This window comes from Bubalus kerabau, chromosome 2 (assembly GCF_029407905.1).
Source record: "Bubalus kerabau isolate K-KA32 ecotype Philippines breed swamp buffalo chromosome 2, PCC_UOA_SB_1v2, whole genome shotgun sequence".
Taxonomy (NCBI): Eukaryota; Metazoa; Chordata; class Mammalia; order Artiodactyla; family Bovidae; genus Bubalus; species Bubalus kerabau.
Genome location: NC_073625.1, coordinates 48210262 through 48231076, shown reverse-complemented (window position 1 = coordinate 48231076; position 20815 = coordinate 48210262). Strand labels below are relative to the sequence as shown.

Here is a 20815-nt window from a genome sequence, read left to right as displayed (position 1 = left end):
CTTTGTTATTCATTTTAAATATAACAGTGTGTACATGTCCGTCCCAAGCTCCCTTCCCCTCAGCAACCGTAAGTTTGTTCTCTATGTCTGTGAGTCTCTTTCTGTTTTGTAAGTTCATTTGTATCATTTCATTTTCGATTCCACATGTAATATAAAGGGGCTTCCCTGGTGGCTCAGGTGGTAAAGAATCTGCATGCAGTGCAGGAGACCTAGGTTTGATCCATAGGTTGGGAAGATCCCATGAAGAAGAGCATGGCAACCTACTCCAGTAATCTTGCCCGGGAAATCTCATGGACAGAGGATCCTTGTGGGCTACAATGGACTATAGCCCATGGGGTTGCAAAGAGTCAGACACGACTAAGTGATTAACACTTTCGCTTATAAGAGATGTCATACAATATTTCTCTTTCTCTGTCTGACTTATTTCATTCAGTGACAATCTCTAAGTTTATCCATGTTGCTGCAAAGGGCATTATTTCATCCTTTTTAATGGCTTAGTAATTTGTGTGTGTGTGTGTGTGTGTGTTAGTTGCTCAGTTGTGTCCAACTCTTTGTGACCCCACAGACTGTAGCCCACCAGGCTCCTCTGTCCCTGGAATTCTCTAATCAAGAATACTGGAGTGGGTTGCCATTCTCTTCTCCAGGGGATCTTCCTGGCCCAGGGATGTGTCTCTTAAGTCTACTGCATTGGCAGATGGATTCTTTACCATCTGAGCCACCAGAGAAGCTCATTCCATTGTATATATGTACTGTATCTGCTTTATCCATTCCTCTTCCATTCCTCTGTCAATGGACAAAATCCCATATTGTGGCTATTATAAACTGTGCCTCAATGAACATTGGGGTACATGTATCATTTTGGATCATGTTTTCCTCTGGATATATGCCCAAAAGTAAGATAGCAGGGGAGCTCCATTTTTAGTCTTTTAAGGAACTGCCATACTGTTCTTGTATTGCTATAAACTTCCCTCTTAGAATTGTTTTTGCTTCTTCCCATAGGTTTTGTACCATTGTGCTTCCATTTTTGTCTGTAGGTATTGGTTTATTTTTGCAGTGATCCATTGGCTGTTTAGTAGTGTATTGATTAGCCACCACATGTTTTTGTTTTTTATAGCTTTTTTTCTTGTAGTTTATCTATCTGTAATCTCTTAGTGTTGTGATCAGAAAAGATGCTTCATATGAAATTGACTTTCTTAAATCTACCAAGGCTTGCCTTGTGGCCCAGCATTTGGTCAGTCCTGAAGAATGTTCTGTGTGTACTTGAGAAGAATATGTTGTCTACTGCTGTTGGATGGAATGCTCTGTATATATCAATTAAGTCCAACTGGTCTAAAGTGTCATTTAGCTGGATTTAATGACAAAGAAACTGTTTCTTTATTAATTTTCTGTGTGATGAGCTGTCCGTTGATGGAAATGAAGTGTTAAAATCCCCCACTATTATTGTGTTATTGTCAATTTCTCCCTTTATGTTTATATTTGCCTTACATATTGAAATGCTATGTTGAATGCATATATAATTGTTATATCTTCTTGGATTGAATCCTTGATCATTATGTAGTGTCCTTCTTTGTCTCTTAAATTTTGTCTGGTATGTGTATTGCTATTCCATCTTTCTTTTGATTTCCATTTGTATGGAGTATCTTCTCCCATCCCCTTACCTTCAGTCTGTAAGTGTCCCTACGTCTGAAGTGGGTCACTTATAGACGGCATGTATACAAGTTTTTGGAGAAGGAAATGGCAACCCACTCCAGTGTTCTTGCCTGGAGAATCCCAGGGACGGGGCAGCCTGGTGGGCTGCCATCTATGGGGTGGCACAGAGTCGGACACGACTGAAGCGACTTAGCAGCAGCAGCAGCAGCTACAGGTTTTGTTTTTGTATCCACCCAGCCAGACTGTCTTTTGGTTGGTTCACTTAAACCATTTACATTTAAAGGTAATTACTGATATGTATGACACTATTACCATTTTCTTAATTGTTTTGGGTTTATTTTTTGTAGGTCTTTTCCTTCTCTTCTGTTTCTTGCCTAGAGAAATCTCTTTAGCATTTGCTGTAAAACTGGTTTGAAAGTACTGAATTCTCATAACTTTGGATTGTCTGCAAAGCTTTGATTTCTCCTTGGGTAGAGTATTCCTGGTTGTAGGTTCTTCTTTTTTCATCAGTTTAAATATATTCTGCCATTCCTTTCTGGCTTGTAGAGTTTCTGTTGAGAAATCAGTTGATAACCTTATGGAAGTTCCCTTGTGTTGTTTGTGATTTTCCCCTGGTTGCTTTCAATGTTTTATCCTTCCTTTAATTTTTGTCAGTTTGATTGCTATATGTTTTGATGTGTTCCTCCTTCAATTTATCCTGCCTGGACTTTCTGCCCTTCCTGGACTTGATTGGCTATTTCCTTTCCCATGTTTGGGAAGTTTTCAGCTATCATCTCTTCAAATATTTTCTCAGGTCCTTTCTCTATCTCTTGTCCTTCTTGAACCCCTATAATGTGGATGTTGGTACATTTAATGTTGACCCAGAGATCTCTTAGGCTGTCTTCATTTCTTTTCATTCTTTGTTTCTATATTCTGTTTTGCAGCAGTTATTTCCACCATTCTGTCCTTCAGGTCTCTTATCCATTCTTCTGCTTCTGTTATTCTGTTGTTGATTCCTTCCAGTCTGTTGTTCACCTCTGGTTGGTTTTGTTTTTTGTGTTGTTGTTGTTTAGTTATTCCATGTCTTTGTTAAACATTTCTTGCATCTTCTCCATTCTTTTTCGGAGATCCTGGATCATTCTCATTATCATTATTCTTATTTCTTTTTTTGGAAGTGTGTATCACCACTTCATTTAGTTGTTTTTCTGGGCTTTTATCTTGTTCCTTGGGCTTTCCAGGTAGCACAAGTGGTAAAGAACCCACCTGCCAATGCAGGAGACATAAAAGACATGAGTTTGATTCCTGAGTCGGGAAGATCCCTTGGAGAAGGAAATGACAACCCACTCTAGTATTCTTGCCTGGAGAATCCCATGGACAGAGGAGCCTGGTGGGCTACAGTCCATGGGGTCACAAAGAGTTGGACACAACTGAACGATTAAACAACAAACTTGTTCCTTCATCTGAGATGTAATCCTCTGCCTTTTCATTTTAATTAACTTTCTGTGATTGTGTTTTCGTACGGGAGACTGCAAGGTTGTAGTTCTTCTTGCTTCTTCTGTCTGTCCCCTGGTGGATGAAGCTAGGAAGCTTGTGCAAGTTTCCTGATGGGAGGGGCTAGCTAGGAAAAACTGGGTATTGTGCTGGTGGGGGCTCCAAAATCACTGCAGATGGTGACTGCAGCCATGAAATTAAAAGACGCTTACTCCTTGGAAGGAAAGTTATGACCAACCTAGATAGCATATTCAAAAGCAGAGACATTACTTTGCCAACAAAGGTCCGTCTAGTCAAGGCTATGGTTTTCCCTGTGGTCATGTATGGATGTGAGAGTTGGACTGTGAAGAAGGCTGAGCGCCGAAGAATTGATGCTTTTCAACTGTGGTGTTGGAGGAGACTCTTGAGAGGCCCTTGGACTGCAAGGAGATCCAACTAGTCCATTCTGAAGGAGATCAGCCCTGGGATTTCTTTGGAAGGAATGATGCTAAAGCTGAAACTCCAGTACTTTGGCCACCTCATGCGAAAAGTTGACTCATTGGAAAAGACTCTGATGTAGGAGGAGAAGGGGACGACAGAGGATGAGATGGCTGGATGGCAGCACCGACTTGATGGACGTGAGTCTGAGTGAACTCTGGGAGTTGGTGATGGACAGAGAGGCCTGGCGTACTGTGATTCATGGGGTCGCAAAGAGTAGGACACGACTGAGCAACTGAACTGAACTGAACTGTGCTGGTGGGAGGGGCTCAATAAAACTTTAATCCAATTGTCTGCTGATTGGCTGCAGCTCCCTCCCTGTTAGTTGTTTGGCTGAGGTGACCCAGCCGTGGAATCTACTGGCTCTGTGGCAGGGCTAATGGTGACCTCCAAGAGGGCTCACAACAAGGGTCTTGTCCCAGCACTGCGACTGCCAGTGCCTCTGTCCTCCAGCAAACCACTGCCAAACTATACCTCTGTAGGAGACCTACTAGCAGGTAGGTCTCAATCAGTCACTGCTTCTTTCCCCTAGGTTCTCATGAAGAATGGAGAAGCTCTATACAGTCAGCAGAAACAAGACTGGGAGCTGACTGTGGCTCAGATCATGAACTCCTTATTGCCAAATTCAGACTTAAATTGAAGAAAGTAGGGAAAACCACTAGACCATTCAGGTATGACCTAAATCAAATCCTTTATGATTATACAGTGGAAGTGACAAATAGATTAAAGGGATTAGATATGATAGAGTGCCTGAAGAACTATGGACTGAGGTTCACGACATTGTACAGGAGGCAGTGATCAAGACCATCCCCAAGAAAAAGAAATGCAAAACGGCAAAATGGTTGTCTGAGGAGGCCTTACAAATAGCTGTGAAAAGAAGAGAAGCAAAAGGCCAAGGAGAAAAGGAAAAATACGTCCATTTGAATGCAGAGTTCCAAAGAATTGCAAGAAGAGATAAGAAAGACTTCCTCAGTGATTATTGCAAAAAAACAGAGGAAAACAATAGAATGGAAAAAACTAGAGATTTCTTCAAGAAAATAATAGATACCAAGGGAACATTTCATGCAAAGATGGGCAGAATAAAGGACAGAAATGGTATGGACCTAACAGAAGCAGAAGATATTAAGAAGAGGTGGCACAAATACACAGAAGAACTATACAAAAATAGCTGAGAAAAAAAGAGAAGCTAAAGGCAAAGGCGAGAAGGAAAGATATACCCATTTGAATGCAGAGTTCCAAAGAATAGCAAGGATATGAAAACCTCCCTCAGTGATCAATGCAAAGAAATAGAGGAAAATAACAGAATGGGAAAGATTAGAGATCTCTTCAAGAAAATTAGAGATATCAAGGGAACACTTCACGCAAAGATGGGCAGAATAAAGGACAGAAATGGTATGGACCTAACAGAAGCAGAAGATATTAAGAAGAGGTGGCACAAATACACAGAAGAACTGTACAAAAAAGATCTTCACGACCCAGATAATCACGATGGTGTGATCACTCACCTAGAGCCAGACATCCTGGAATGGGAAGTCCAGTGGGCCTTAGGAAGCATCACTACAAACAAAGCTAGTGGAGGTGACGGAATTCCAGCTGAGCTATTTCAAATCCTAAAAGATGATGCTGTGGAAGTGCTGGACTCAATATGCCAACCAACTTGGAAAACTCAGCAGTGGCCCCAGGACTGGAAAAGATCAGTTTTCATTCCAGTCCCAAAGAAAGGCAATGCTAAAGAATGCTCAACCTACTGTACGATTGCACTCATCTCACACTCTAGCAAAATTGTCCATGCCAGGCTTCAACAGTATGTGAACCATGAACTTCAAGATGTTCAAGCTGGATTTAGAAAAGACAGAGGAACCAGAGATCAAATTGCCAACATCTGTTGGATCATTGAAAAAGAAGAGAGTTCCAGAAAAACGTCTATTTCTGTTTTACTGACTATGTCAAAGCCTTTGACTGTGTGGATCACAATAAAGTGTGGAAAATTCTGAAAGAGATAGGAATACCAGACCACCTGACCTGCCTCCTGAGAACTCTGTATGCAGATCTAGAAGCAACAGTTAGAACTGGGCATGGAACAACAGACTGGTTCCAAATTGGAAAAGGAGTATGTCAAGACTATATATTGTCACCCTGCTTATTTAACTTAAATGCAGAGTACATCATGAGAAATGCTAGACTGGATCAAGCACAAGCTGGAATCAAGATTCCCAGGAGAAATATCAACCTCAGATATGCAGATGACGCCACCCTTATGGCAGAATGCTTCCTAGGGCCCATTTGACTTTGCATTCCAGGATGTCTGGCTCTGGGTGAGTGATCACACTATCATGGTTATGTGGGTCATGAAGATCTTTTTTGTATAGTTCTTCTGTATATTCGTGCCACCTCTTCTTAATATCTTCTGCTTCTGTTAGGTCCATACCATTTCTGTGCCTTATTTTGCCCATCTTTCCATGAAATATTATTCCCTTTGTATCTCTTATTTTCTTGAAGAGATGTCTAGTCTTCCGCATTCTATTGTTTTCCTCTATTTGTTTGCATTTATCAGTGAGGAAGCCTTTCTTATCTCTCCTTGCTATTCTTTGGAACTCTGCATTCAAATGGGTATATCTTTCCTTCTCTCCTTTGCCTTTAGCTTCTCTTCTTTTCACAGCTATTTGTAAGGCCTCCTCAGACAACCATTTTGCCGTTTTGCATTTCTTTTTCTTGGGGATGGTCTTGATCACTGCCTCCTGTACAATGTCGTGAATCTCAGTCCATAGTTCTTCAGGCACTCTATCATATCTAACCTCTTGCATCTATTTGTCACTTCCACTGTATAATCATAAAGGATTTGATTTAGGTCATAACTGAATGGCCTAGTGGTTTTCCCTACTTTCTTCAATTTAAGTCTGAATTTGGCAATAAGGAGTTCATGATCTGAGCCACAGAGAGCTCCCGGTCTTGTTTTACTGACTGTATAGAGCTTCTCCATCTTTGGTTGCAAAGAATATAATAGTCAGTCTGATTTCAGTATTGACCATCTGGTGATGTCCATGTCCAAAGTTTTCTATTATGTTGTTGAAAGAAGGTGTTTGCTGTGACCAATGCGTTCTCTTGGCAAAACTCTGTTAGCCTTTACCCTGCTTCATTTTGTACTCCTGGCCAAATTTGCTTGTTACTCCAGGTATCTGACTTTCTACTTTTGCATTTCAGTCCCCTATAATGAAAAGGACATACTTTCGGGGTGTTAGTTCCAGAAGGTCTTGTACGTCTTCATAGAACTGTTCAACTTCAGCTTCTTCAGCATTAGTGGTTGGGGCATAGACTTGGATTACTGTGATATTGAATGGTTTGCCTTGGAAACGAACGGAGATCACTCTGTTTTTTTGAAATGGCACCCAAGTACTGCATTTCTGACTTTTTTGTTGACCATGATGGCTACTCCATTTCTTCTAAGGGATTCTTGCCCACAGTAGTAGATGTAATGGTCATCTGAATTAAATTCACCTATTCCAGTCCATTTTACTTCACTGATTCCTAAAGTGTCCATGTTCACTCTTACCATCTCCTGTTTGACCACTTCCAATTTACCTTGATTCATGGACTTTCCAAGTTCCTATGCAGTATTGTTCTTTATAGCATCATACTTTACTTCCCCTACCAGTCACATCCACAACTGAGTGTTTTGTTTGCTTTGGCTCCATCTCTTCCTTCTTTCTGGAGTTAAATATTCTCCAGTAGCATATTGGGCATCTACCGACCTGGGGAGTTCATCTTTCAGTGTCAGTTGTTTTTGCCTTTCCATACTCTTCATGGGATTCTCAATAGTGAAGTGGTTTGCCATTGTCTTCTCCAGTGGACCATGTTTTGAGTTAAGTGTTTTTAAATCAAGATATAATTGACCTATATATAAGATTATGTTAGTTCCAGGTGTACAGCAATGAGTCTTATATTTAATTTGTTTGAAAGAAAAGTAGTAGATTTCATTCTTCTGAACATTTCTTGTTCTCTGTGTCCTGTGGAATATTTTCATTGTATCACATTCTGAGTGTTTTCTTTAAGGAAGGGAATTTCATACAACTCTAAAATGTTGAATGAGAGGACAACAAAAAGCAAGTGCTTTTTTTCCCTTGACCACATCACATGGCATTTGGGATCCCAATTCCTTTACCAGGGATCGAACCCTTGCCGCCTGCATTGGAAGTGTGACCTCTTAACCACTGGACCATGAGGCAAGTCCTTGCAAATGCTTGAAGTACAACAGATTGGCCTTTCCAGACTTTTGGAAGAAAACAAATCAAAACAAGCAGTACGGTAGTGATTACGTGGTTGGGGGCCAAATTTTAGCTACTTCTTGCAAGATTAAGTTGGAAACTATAGGTTACTTATTTCTTCTTCCTGCCCATTGGTATGTCTTTAATGTATCAGAGCTTAGTCAGGAATATATGAATTAGTCAACTTTGGCTAAATTATGTTGTAGTAACAAGCCCCAGAGTTTCCAACAACAAAAGTTTATTTCTCATATTAATGCTGTTGGCGTGCTGCAGTTCAGGGTGTCGCGAAGAGTGAGTCCAGCAAGACTGAGAGACTGAAGTGAACTGAACTGAACTCATTCTTCATTGGCCAAAGCAAGTCATGTGGTCAAACATGGCCTCAGGGTCCAAGAAACGTAATGTGCTCCAGGGATGAACAGCTAGGGAAGGATTTGGCAAGGGAAGGACAGCAAATATTTTGATATCACTCTATCTGTTGCAGTGTATTTTTGGATGTAGTCACTTTACAAGGAAGTCTCGTGGGGTTTTTTTTGAAGCATATTTATTTGGAGGTAGGGAAGGAAGGTTTGCAACCTGTATTTTCAAACACCTTGATAGTGTGTATTGACTATCTTAATTACCATTTTGGGGATCTCAGCAGATCCTGGATTTAATACATGATAACAGCTCAGTAAATATTTGTTGGATTAGTGGACAATGACTTCTAACAATAATAGGAAAGCCATACTTTTCATTATCTTTACTGCCCTTTGCAACTTCTTGAAACAGTTTTATAGAGAAGCTCCCATAAACTATGCCTGTTATTTATTATATGAAAAATGATTCTTCAGGGGTCATTTTTACCATAAAAGAAATTGCTTTTTAATCACCCACATGTCCATTATACAAAATTTATATTAAATACAACTGAGGAGAGGACTGCCTTCTCTCTGGCAGCTCAGGACCACGGCTGATACTGGTTATTGTACACTGCACTGTGTTTCCTTTCCCTCCTTTCTTTCTCTATGTGCTGTTTGAACATTGTCCATGTTTATAGTCATATTGTGATCGCTTATTCTACTTTTTGCTGTATCTCTTGTTTAACACATAGTATCATGAATTAACAATTGGAAGGGTCATAGACTAAATAAAGGAGTCATAAAATTAATTTTAGCTTTCCCTTTTCTGCTTTCCTCCGTATGAACTATTCATTCAATAAAGTTACATCTTGTTCCTTTTCTCTCACACATGAGGCAAGCATGGAAATGAGTAGAAGAATGGTGAAAAGTAGACCAGAGTCCTGAAAAATTTGGTGGGAGGTGGTTCAAAGATCAGATTGTCAGTTCTTGGGGCATCAGGGTTATTTTCTTTTTTAATCTTTTCTTTTTCTTCGTTTACTATGAAATCACTTTTTCATAGCTTGGGTTTTTCACAATCTTTTGAAAAGTCAAAACTTGCTAATAAGTTGATTTGAGTCCTGTTATCTTTTTGAAATATACTAGATAAGTTTAATGTGAGTCATTCCAGAATGTAGCCCCTGCTTGAACCTCTGTGTTGAGTACCCTCTTTATCTAAGGTCAAAGCACTTAGTTAGCAACTGAGCTTTTGTAAGCAACCCATTGTAAAAGTTCACCATGCCTTGTTCTTCAGTATCATTAATCATCTTCCCTCTAAGCTTTGGAAACATGGCTGAGTCCTGAGTCATCAGGCCCTTCACAGTGCTGGTGATCCACCCTGCTGAGGTACATGCATGAAATATTTGCTGTCTCAGTATAAATCTGAGGACTGGTTTGTCTCTTGAAACGTGTGGACCGAATTCCTTATATGTTAACTGAAAAATACAGTTTGTGTCCGTTTTACAAAGGGATCTTATCAGGCCTGTTAAAGTTACCATATAGATGACACGATTCCAGACTTCCTGTGCTTGATGTAATTTGCAAATATTTTGAAATACCAAATGCAGCCTCAGCAAGGTTAGTGACCAGTTTTTGAATTTTGGTGAATTTTTCTGTTTTAATTTTCACAGCTGTTTAGTTTTGAAATGTCTGCTCCACCAGATAAGTTAGGAATGTGTGGAGAGGGCAGTTTAAATAATCTGAATGTTTGCTGTTGAAGCAGATGCCTCTAAGTCAGGCTTCCAGATCCAAAGGAACAAAGAGGGAAGAGCAGGAGAATGAAGCTCCATGTGACACCCGCTGGAGAGGAATGTGGGCCCTGCAAGTGATTCTTGGGTTCTCATCCTAGAGTTTAATTTTTCCAGTTCTATTAAGGTATCCTGGTAAATTCAGTATGAAAAGAGTGCTGATAACTTCTTAAAAAAAAGGGGCTTCAGTGATAACTTTTGAGTTTCCATGTGAATACTTATCTAACATTTTATCTCCTTAAAAAAAAATAAAAAGTGTCCATTATAAGATCAGCTCACAGGTCAGACATTAATCTTGGTTGGCAAGTGTCTGAAATCAACTCTGGAGGCGAAAGTGGAATTGATGGCACTCATCGTAGAGTACTGATTCTGTTGACTAAAAGACATCAGGCCTTTGGTCTCTTTTGTGTTGCAATTTTGAGCAGAATTTAAAAGAATGAAAATTTCCAAATATGTGCTAACATGATTTGTGAGACTATTTATCGAGATTAAAGTAATATATTAAAAATCAGCTTAATTAATTGAAACTTAACTCTTAGAAACTGATGTAAAGGTTAGTTTGAAATTTGCTAAGCTTTATTAAAAGTCTAGATTGGGGGTAGAAACAGCTTCCCCAGGGTATCTCAATTTCCTTCATTTTAGAGTATCTTTTGCCAGAATGAAGAGAAAAAAAGATCGGTCATTCTTTTTAATCAGGCTTAACTGCAGTGACATAAAGTAGAAAACATAGCAATGTAGAAACAGGTAATCTCTTAATTCATCCTCTCATACCTGTGTGAATAACAGAAAAACCACAGGTCATCCTAATTGTTTTATAACCACAAAGAATTTAAAAAAGTTTTGACATAATACATTCCTTTTCAGTTCTCAGTTATGCATTTCTATAAGCTGGCCTTACTTAAATAGGCTAGCTGAGAGGCATTTGCTTTCTAAAGCGAGCTTTCTTCTGTTTCTCTGTTTGACCTTTTATTATGAAAAATTCCAGCCACTAACCCCCATTATCAGGCTTCAGTAACACTTCAATTAACACTTCAGAAAGTGTTAATTCTTGGTCAGTGTTGTTTCATCTTTCCCGCCAGCCCAACTCTAGATTATTTTGAAAGATTCTAGACATCATATCATTTCGTTAAAGTGAATTGCTTTTGATAGTGACAGTGGAAGCCATTTTCCTTCTTGGCACTGGCGTGGTCTCTCAGGGCTGAATAGAATTTATAAGGAGACAGACTCTACATTGAAGAGCTTACCTTGTGAGCTCATATTTTCTCTGGATACTTTCTTCAAGTTTCTCTTGTCTTTCAAATAGCAGGTATTTGCTAAGTTCTTAAGTTCTTATCTCTTTGGAAATTCCTGTAGCAAGTTCAGGTTTAGTTATCCTGCACTGCCTTGTCTGTGCCTTATCTAAACAGTATTGAAGGGAAGAAAGAATTATTTCACCAGGAGTTGGCTTGGAGAGGAGTTAGCTATACTGGATATATTTAGGAAGTGCCCCTTAATGCTGTAATAATATACTAGCTTTTAAAAGCACCTCATAATAATAGCTTTTTAAAAAGCGCAAATGAGGCACGTAAGGGTGATCTCTTTTCCTAGCCATCAGTGGGATAATTTAATTCCTTTCCTGGGTCAAAATAAAATATTCTTTCAAGTACCCTGAGATCTGCAAGTATTGGTTGACTCATCTTTTGTTGTTAAACCTATTGGTTTCCCAGGCCAACATGTCTTTTTCTATACTTTGACCTTGCACTTTAAACTGAATTCCTTTTGTCCTTTGAAGGAGGCATAAAACTGTTACGTTTATATTGGTGAGTGTGAGAAACTGACTTTTCACTTTTCTCTATGATTTCTAAATTTAAGTGGCTTTAATCATCATTGTTGTAATGGTTTCTTGACTCCTGAAAAAGAAAGTTTTAAAAAGTAGATTCAACAGGTTAAATAGAATTCTTGAACTGTTTTCCTTCTAAAACTAAAACCAATTTTGACTTAATTGTTAATTCTTAGAATTTAGTTTTTGAGCATAGAAAACCGTGGGGTTCACTTTTATATTTTACTTTATTAAGATCACTCAAGTTACTGGTAACTTGGCTGTATGGGATGCCAAAAGTCCTGGACTGAGTTTGATCAGAACTCTGACTTGCGTGTGATTAAATATGTGTCTACTTGTCTTCAATAGCTAAACAGAAGTAATTATATTTGCATTCCACCTATTTCACAGAGATGTTGTTAGAAGTCCTATAATTAGATTTTTTTCTTTAATTTGCAAAAATATTTGAGCTGCTTCACAGATCAGAGCTATATAAAAGTGAGGTGTAATTATGAACATCTCGTTTCTCTTGATTTGTGTTTTTGACACTGGATGCACATATTGCTTTTTCTCTTTTCCCGGTGTACATGTTCTGCTGCGTGTTTTGAAATTGGTTTTCTTAACATTTTTAGCAGCTGGGGATGCTATAAAAGCCATCTTGTGTCCTGTTTTCAGTGCACAGTGGCGAGTGTGGATAGATGGCTCAGTTAATGGCCAGGCAGTTGAACCTCACAAGTGCTCGCCTCTGTGTCCTGTGGCTTCTCCCCTTTCAGGGTAGAGTTACTGTTTGCAGTGCCAGTCTCACTGTCTGGGACTGGGGGTTCTCAATCAGTGTGCCTGCTGCCTGGCTGTCTTGAATGCGATGTTTGTCTTCTCCCCTCCCCCAACCTTATATTTTATGTCTTACACTTCAGAGTGGATGATCTACTGGGCTAACCACTTTAGGGAAGCTTTATGCTGTCTCAGAAAGTCAGAATGAGTCCTTTGCATTAGGTGGCAAGCATTAACAGAGCAGATCTATGACAAGGGCCATGTCACTAGACTCCTCCACTTTTCTGGACTTACTGTGTGCTTACAGATGAAATCATTCTCCTTCTCTGGTTTGGATTGTATTCTTGAGAAAAGTTTGGACCAAATTCACGTGCTTCCCTGATAGCTGAGTTGGTAAAGAATCCGCCTGCAATGCAGGAGACCTGGGTTCGATCCCTGGGTTGGGAAGATCCCCTGGAGAAGGGAAAGGCTACCCACTCCAGTATTCTGGCCTGGAGAATTCCATGGACTGTATAGTCCCTGGGGTCACAAAGAGTGGGATACATGAGCGACTTGCACTTTTCACTGTCATGTGCATTTCACAGAAGATTCATTTGCTTTGAGTCCCAACAATGGTTGTCCAGCCTTGTACATAGTTGCTGCTGCTGCTGCTAAGTCGCTTCAGTGTGTCCGACTCTGTGTGACCCCATAGACGGAAGCCCACTAGGCTCCCCCGTCCCTGGGACTCTCCAGGCAAGAACACTGGAGTGGGTTGCCATTTCCTTCTCCAATGCATGAAAGTGAAAAGTGAAAGGGAAGTTGCTCAGTCGTGTCCGACTCCTAGTGACCCCATGGACTGCAGCCTACCAGGCTCCACCATCCATGGAATTTTCCAGGCAAGAGGGCTGGAGTCGGGTGGTTGAAGAATTCAAACTTTGGTACTACTTAAAGGATTCCTCAGTCTCACCTCAGTGCTTCTGTAGGCGTGAGCTTTTCCCATAAGGAGATGAGCCATGGTATATTTAGGTTTGGATGATTCTAGTTTACAGAACTTGAGGGTCTGAGGATTTGGGGTAGTGGTTCTTCAGGGAACCCGGAGGTTTCTTTTTCCCACAGGGTGGTCCCCTTTGTTACATTGTTATGTTGACCTACTCAAAGGGTTAGTTTCTGTTACATTTCAGTTCTGTTCAGTCCCTCAGACCTGTCTGACTCTTAGTGACCCCATGGACTGCAGCATACCAGGCCTCCTTGTCCATCACCAACTCCCAGAGTTTACTCAAGCTCATGTCCATTGAGTTGGCAATGCCATCCAACCATTTCATCCTCTGTCATCCCCTTCTCTCGCCTTCAATCTTTCCCAGCATCAGGGTCTTTTCCAGTGAGTCAGTTCTTCGCATCAGGTGGCCAAATTATTGGAGCTTCAGCTTCAGCATCAGTCCTTCCAATGAATGAATATTCAGGGCTGATTTCCTTCAGAATGGACTGGTTGGATCTCCTTGCAGTCCAAGGGACTTTCAAGAGTCTTCTGCAACACCACAGTTCAAAAGCATCAATTCCCTGGTGCTCAGCTTTCTTTAATAGTCCAACTCTCACATCCATACATGACCACTGGAAAAACCATAGCCTTGACTAAATGGACCTTTGTTGGCAAAGTAATTTCTGTGCTTTTTAATATGCTATCTAGGTTGGTCATAGGTTTTCTTCCAAGGAGCAAGCGTCTTTTAATTTCATTTGGAAATGAATTAACTTTTGAGAACAAGTGAGAGGAGTTGCTCTGGAGGCGTAAGTGTATAGACAGGGCAGTTGTCAGTGGCCCTCATTGTGTCCTACAGCTTGAATTGTCTGCATCCTGTGACAACTGCCTGGCTTTGAAAAGGTCCTTAAAAAGCAGTGACAATGTACTTTGGTACTGAGTAAATAAAATAAGCAGAGGAAGCCTCTGATGTTAAGCTGAATTTATTTGATTTTAGGGTCGAATCAATGAAGACTTTCTAAGAGAAACTTGTGCTCTGAGCAGATAAAGAGAAACCTTGGGAGCGTTTTGATTGTTGCTTCCAAAATAGCAAGTTTCTAGAGCATGGTTGCCTGTTTTATTTAATAAAGAAGAAGAAGCTGCTTCACCTCTCTTAAAATATTAAATTAAGAAAAAAGTAGAAAGTCATCAGTGTTTTCAATAAAACTATGAAGCTTTAGTTTTTTCTTGAAAAGGCATATGTTTAAGCATCAGCTTCATTAGTTGGAATATGTTTTATGTATTTCTGTCTTAACTCCACATAATTGATGTGAAAATTAGAGTGACTAATATAGTACTGTGAAATTTAGGGAGCTAGTTCATTTCTGTCGTCTTTCTTGGAATATTTTGTATTCCTTGGAACTTTTGAAATCAGTATTTGGTTTTTGCTTTGTTGTTGTTCAGTCACTAAGTCTTGTCCGACTCTTGGTGACCCTATGGATTGCAGCACACCAGGCTTCCCTTGTCCTTCACTCTCTCCTGGAGTTTGCCCAAACTCATGTCCATTGGGCTGGTGATACCATCCAACCATCTCATCCTCTGTCTTTCCCTTCTCCTCCTGCCTTCAGTCTTTCTCAGCATCAGGGTCTTTACCAATGAGTCAGTTCTTCACATCAAGTGGCCAAAGTATTGGAGTTTCAGCTTCAGCATCAGTCCTTCCAATGAATATTCAGGATTTATTTCCTTTAGGATGGACTGGTTGGATCTCCTTGCAGTTCAAGGGACTCTCAAGAGTCTTCTCCAACACCACAGTTCAAAAGCATCAATTCTTTGGCACTCAGCCTCTTTATGCACTTTGGAGAATTGAAATTAGTTTGATTCCTAAGAGTTGCAGGATTATACAATGTATCAGGAATCTGACTGCAGAAAGACTCCTTGTTTAGTTCTCAATTTATGCAGGTGACCACTGAAGATGGAAGAATGACCCCATGGAGTTTTCAGCCTTCATTCATTTGTTCTAAGACCCATTCATTCAGTATACATTGTGTGTCATTCGTGTCATTACATGGCCAGAACCATGTAACAGGGCTAGAAATGCAGAAACAGGTTCTTGTTTTCAAGGGTCTAAAGTCTTGTCTAAGGAACACACACTAAACAAACAGTTTACAGTGGATTTAGACCTAAGCTTAGAGCATGCAAGAAGAACAATAGAGGAAGTCCACTTAAACCATTCTAACTTTCAAACAGGACATGTGGCCTGAGTTTAGAATAGCAAGAAGAATTAGCCAGGTCAAGAAGGGAAGACAGAGAGGGAGTGTGGGTAGAGTTCTGCAGGGGATAAATTCAGTTCTTTTGTAAGAATAGTTCAGTAGTTAATAGTTACCAGTTTGTAATAGCTGTACCATAAATAAAATCTTTAAGGTTGCCTAATGATGACATATTAATTTTGTATCTTTTTTTCCTTTGGTGTATTTCTACAAACTGTGTCTGTGCTCATTTTTTTTTCTCCCCTTGTCAGTTTTGTTCTTGTTAATGGGCAGTGTCTACGTTGTCAGTTTTGTTCTTGTTAATGGGCAGTGTCTACGTTTTCTTGCGAATTCCATAGTATGCATTTATTTGGATTCTAACGGCCATTTCCCCAGTCCTGCTTCTTAGTTGCCAGAGGGGCACAAACCGGAAAAAGTTAATTAGAAAAGGTGAATCTGATCCTGGCCCGCTCCTGCTACATCTTTCATTAGCTCCCTTGCCCAGGTGTTGCCAGGGGGGCATAGTCTAGTCTCAGCTCCACCTTTACCCCTTTGCCCTTGGGGTGGTTTCCTTCTCCCGAGTGTTCGTCTTCCACCTTGATAGTGATTCTGCAACTTGTCTTCCTGCTTCAGAGCCCATCTGGTGACCTTTCCGCCACACTCCGTTCATCAGTTTCTCTTCTCTGCCGAGTTTGTACCCTGACCTGCCGTGCACTGTTGCATGAAGCATGCTCAGAGTGATTCTCTGTTCCTGTTCTAAATGTGAGCTCTCTGAGGCAGCACCTAGATGTTGCTCTCTGTGGATCTGTATCACAATAACAGTTTTGTGGGACTTCTCTGGAGGTCCAGTGGTTAAGACTCTGCACTTCCATTGCAGGGGGCACGGGTTCGATCCCTGGTTGGAGAACTTCTTAGTTCTTATGCCACACAGCACAGCCAAAAAAAGTAAAAACCATTGTGTAATAAGTAGCCATTACTTGATTTAAGCTGAACAGTTTAGCGTTTAAACATTAAGTTAGTCTTTTATATTTACTGGGTGATAATCATGACTGAACAAAAGTGCATAAGTTAATGTTCCAAGCATTTTATTTACATTCACACTGATTTCCCCTTGTTAAACAAAAGCTTATTTTGACACTTGTTAAAATTGTAAGGAAGACTTGATTGAAGACTGTTGCAACAGAGGAGAGAATTGTAACTCAACTCTGAGTACAACAAAGATGAGTGGGGATCTATAGCCAAGGGGCAGGATGAAGGGTGGGGAGTTGGCAGTAGAAGGGTGGTCAGTGGATGGAAATTTATTAAAAGGAGGCATTCATGGGTTGGGGGATTCTTGCTATATTGACCTAACGGGAACGTTGGAAAAGGCAAGCCCAGGACTGGTACATCAAAAGTTGGAGTTGAGGGACTTGATCAGTTATCAGATGTAATCAGATATCAAAGGTAGGGATGCTCTGTTAAACGGACTAGAGGATTCTTGCTAAACTGGGCTAGGAAGAAAAGACAGGGCAGGGCCAAGGCTAAGCCCTCATCCAGAAGGGGGCTCAGAGGAGCCTGATGAAAGTTTGATTAGGGAGAGAGTCTTTGTCATGATGAGTTGTTTTTTTTTTTTTGGTCAATAAACTAGGTACTGTTATTATCTGTATTTTATAGATAAAGACTCTAAAGCTTAGAAATAGTCTAAATAACTGCACAAGATCCACAGCCAGCCTGAAGCTGGTGATCCTGTTCTGAACTGGACTGTGTCTGTGGCGGCTCAGTCAGTCCTCGCTAGCCTACTCTGACAGTCAGTAAAGTCTGCCTGGCTTTGAGAATCACTCCTGGCTTTGCTGCTGCCATTGCTGTTGCAAGGGCCAGGAATTCCACTGCAGCAACATACTCGGGTGGCAAGAAGGAGGGAGATTTAAATGTTAGCAGCTTTATTAGAATTCCAGATAGATGGAGTGACCATTTGTCTATCTATATACAATTCTATTTTTCTGTACACAGCAGAATGACATTTTTCAGTCAAATTTCTGGATCTCACCTATTGAAATATAACCACAGAAGGGAGAAAATATTAATGTGCAGATGTTCTGAACATAAAAGATAGTTTTTCAGTTTATCAAACATTTTATTTCCCTGTTCTTGGCTGCCCTAGCTCTTCGTTGCTGCATGTAGGCTTTCTCTAGCTGCGGCACGCGGGGCCTGCTCCGTCCTTGCTGTGATGGCTGCTCTTGCTGCAGAGCATGGGCTCAGTAGCTGTGCACCCGCGCTTAGCTGCTCCATGCTGGGAGGGATCTTCCCAGACCAGGGATCAAACCCATGTCCCCTGCACTGGCAGGCAGATTCTTAACCACTGGACGGCAAGTGGTCACAGTAAACAACTTTGGACATTTTAATTATTTTCTTAGGGCACATTCCCAGGAGTTGAATTATTGGTTACATGGGTAAAGAACATTTTTTCACTCTTGGAGCATTATTGTCACATTGCTTTCCAAAGGAGATATAACAGTTCATCCTCCCACCAGCAGTGGGAGAGGGGGCTCTAGTTGTTACAGTTATTAATATTGGAAATCTGCAATAATAAACTTACTTATTTTGAGGTTTTACTTCATTCTTTTGTGGTGAACTTTCCATGCTGTATTGACCTTAATTAAGTTGGCTCAAATTCTCAATTAAAATTTCCATTTGACAAAAACTTTGTAAGGTCCATTTTAAAGGTTGGGGTGTAAAGGAAATAAGAAAAGCTTTGTCAGAGAGGAAATAAAAGGGTTAGTTTAATAATGTCCACACAGATGAATGTTAATCAGTGAACTGCATATTGAATAAATTAACTTTTCTTCCCTTCAGTAACAATAGTTATCTTTTCAAAATCTTTTGAATGTTATTTGGAATTATAAATAGCTCTACTGGATTCCACAACATTTAAATCAAATGCAGTCAGCTTTACGTGTGGAAACGTGCTTAAATTGTAATTCTGGATAAACTGAACTAGAATTTGCATTTTAAGAATAAAAGTGGCTTCTCTAAGGTTTTTCATATTATGAGAAATTGAACCTTTTTAAAGAAAGTATGAAATTGAGAAAACTTGGAATTTTTTTCTTTTTCAATTTTATTCCAGAGCACAGTGTATTTGTGATTTTTAACAGAAACTTCTAAGTTTCTTTTTTGTACTTTAATGGTACAGCTAGCCACTTCCACTTAAATTGGGTGAAATCCTTAGTAAATGATAACCAGCATTCTTTTGAGCTTTTGTCTTTTTTTCTCAGGCTTAAATATATTTCAGTGTAATTCGGTCAAGTCATGTGAAATTAAAGATTTGAATCATGTATCTGTTGTCTCCTGAAACACTCTGGTTTTCTGTTGGCTGCAGTCTGCTGAGTGTTTAGTGATGCTAATGTCACTGAATAGTTTTTTAGCCCTAAAAGTTCCTTGTGTCATAAATCTTGTCCTGCACAGACGTCCTTTAGGTCACCTACCAGGGCACAGTTGGCTTTTGTTAATGACTGTATTGTCCTTTACTTTCATTCATGGCACTCAGTCACTTTTCATTGATGTTGCAGTAAGGCTTTTTCTTCGGACATCGCTCATTCTTTCAGGTCAGTTCAGTTCAGTCACTCAGTTGTGTCCAACTCTTTGTGACCCCACGGACTGCAGCACACCAGGCTTCCCTGTCCATCACCAATTCCTGGAACTTGCTCAAACTCATATCCATCGAGTCAGTGATGCCATCCAACCATCTCATCCTCTGTCGTCCCCTTCTCCTCCTGCCTTCAGTCTTTCCCAGCTTCAGGGTCTTTTCCAAGGAGTCAGTTCTTTGCATCAGGTGGCCAAAGTATTGGAGATTCAGCATCAGTCCTTCCACTGAATATTCAGGGCTGATTTCCTTTAGGATGGACTGGTTGGATCTCCTTGCAGTCCAAGGGACTCTCAAGAGTCTTCTCTAACACCACAGTTCAAAAGCATCAATTCTTCGGTGCTCAGCTTTCTTTATGGTCCAACTCTCACATCCATACATGACTAGCTTTGACTAGAGGGACATTCATACAAAACCATAGCTTTGACTAGACGGAACTTTGTCAGCAAAGTAATGTCTCTGCTTTTTAATATGTTGTCTAGGTTGGTTATAGCTTTTCTTCCAAGGAGCAAGCGTCTTTTAATTTCATGGCTGTTCTTTACCTGTTGGTAAACTAATGTTCAGCTGTAGCAGGAGCCAGCCAGCATCTATGCATGGATGAGATTATTAATAGGTAGCCCTATAGATTTCCTTTATCTCCTGATTGGGTAAACACTTACCAGTCCTTAGCACAGACTCTAATAAGAGATTGAAACAAATCTCCCTTGAGGTTTCCACTTGCTGGCATCAGGACAGTTAGTTGGTCTAACTGTCGTGCACTACATCTGTGAAGATGTCAAAGATGTGACATGTTCCCTGGCTTCCCGATTGTGTGCTCATTATTAAAGCTTTGTGCTCGTGCTCAGTTGCTCAGTCATGTCTGACTCTGTGACCCCGTGGACTGCAGCCCACCAAGCTCCTCTGTCCATGGGGTTTCCCAGGCGAGAATACTGGAGTGGGTTGCCATTTCCTCCTCCAGGGGATCTTCTCGACCCCAGAGATGGAACCCGAGTCTGCTGCATTGACAGGTAGGTTCTTTACCTATCAAGGCTTCCATGTAGGCAAATTTCATTTTGATGAGTATATTCAAATGTAGAGCAGTTTATCAATACTAACACATGGTTGTTTTTTGTGCAGCATGCGTATGTTTCATTTCTTCTTTTACTGTGCTCTGTAAACTCATATTTAATTTATCTGATTGCAGCTGTTGCACTGTTTTTGTGGAATGAGGCTTAAAATTCTTGCAGGAGGCCTTTCTGCTTTCTTGCTCTTTTCAGTGTTACAGCCCTGTTTTGCACAGTTGGTGCTTTCTGGGTAGTATCTTGACTTCTTTTCCAAAACTGAGACATCCTCTAAGACTTTTCTCTGCCTTGCTTTGATCACTGTTCCCGAAGCAGAACTGATAAGACCCTTCTTGGTTGCTGCTTGTATTTAGAGGTTTATAGCTTATTTACCTTAGCGATAAAGTTGAGAGTAGCCAACTGGTACAG

General features: G+C 40.4%; 1 protein-coding gene across 9 annotated transcripts in view; it reads left to right on the top strand.

The window, feature by feature from the left end:
• The window catches only part of ITSN1 (intersectin 1), a 244199-nt gene that overhangs the window by 43203 nt on the left and 180181 nt on the right, over nt 1–20815 (top strand). Inside the window, exon 2 of one of the 9 annotated variants that reach the window (XM_055567638.1) lies at nt 20233–20353. The exons of the other annotated variants lie outside the window; for them this stretch is intronic. The gene's annotated coding sequence lies outside the window, so the exon portion shown is untranslated. The remainder of the gene's footprint in view (nt 1–20232; nt 20354–20815) is intronic. 9 annotated transcript variants of the gene reach the window in all.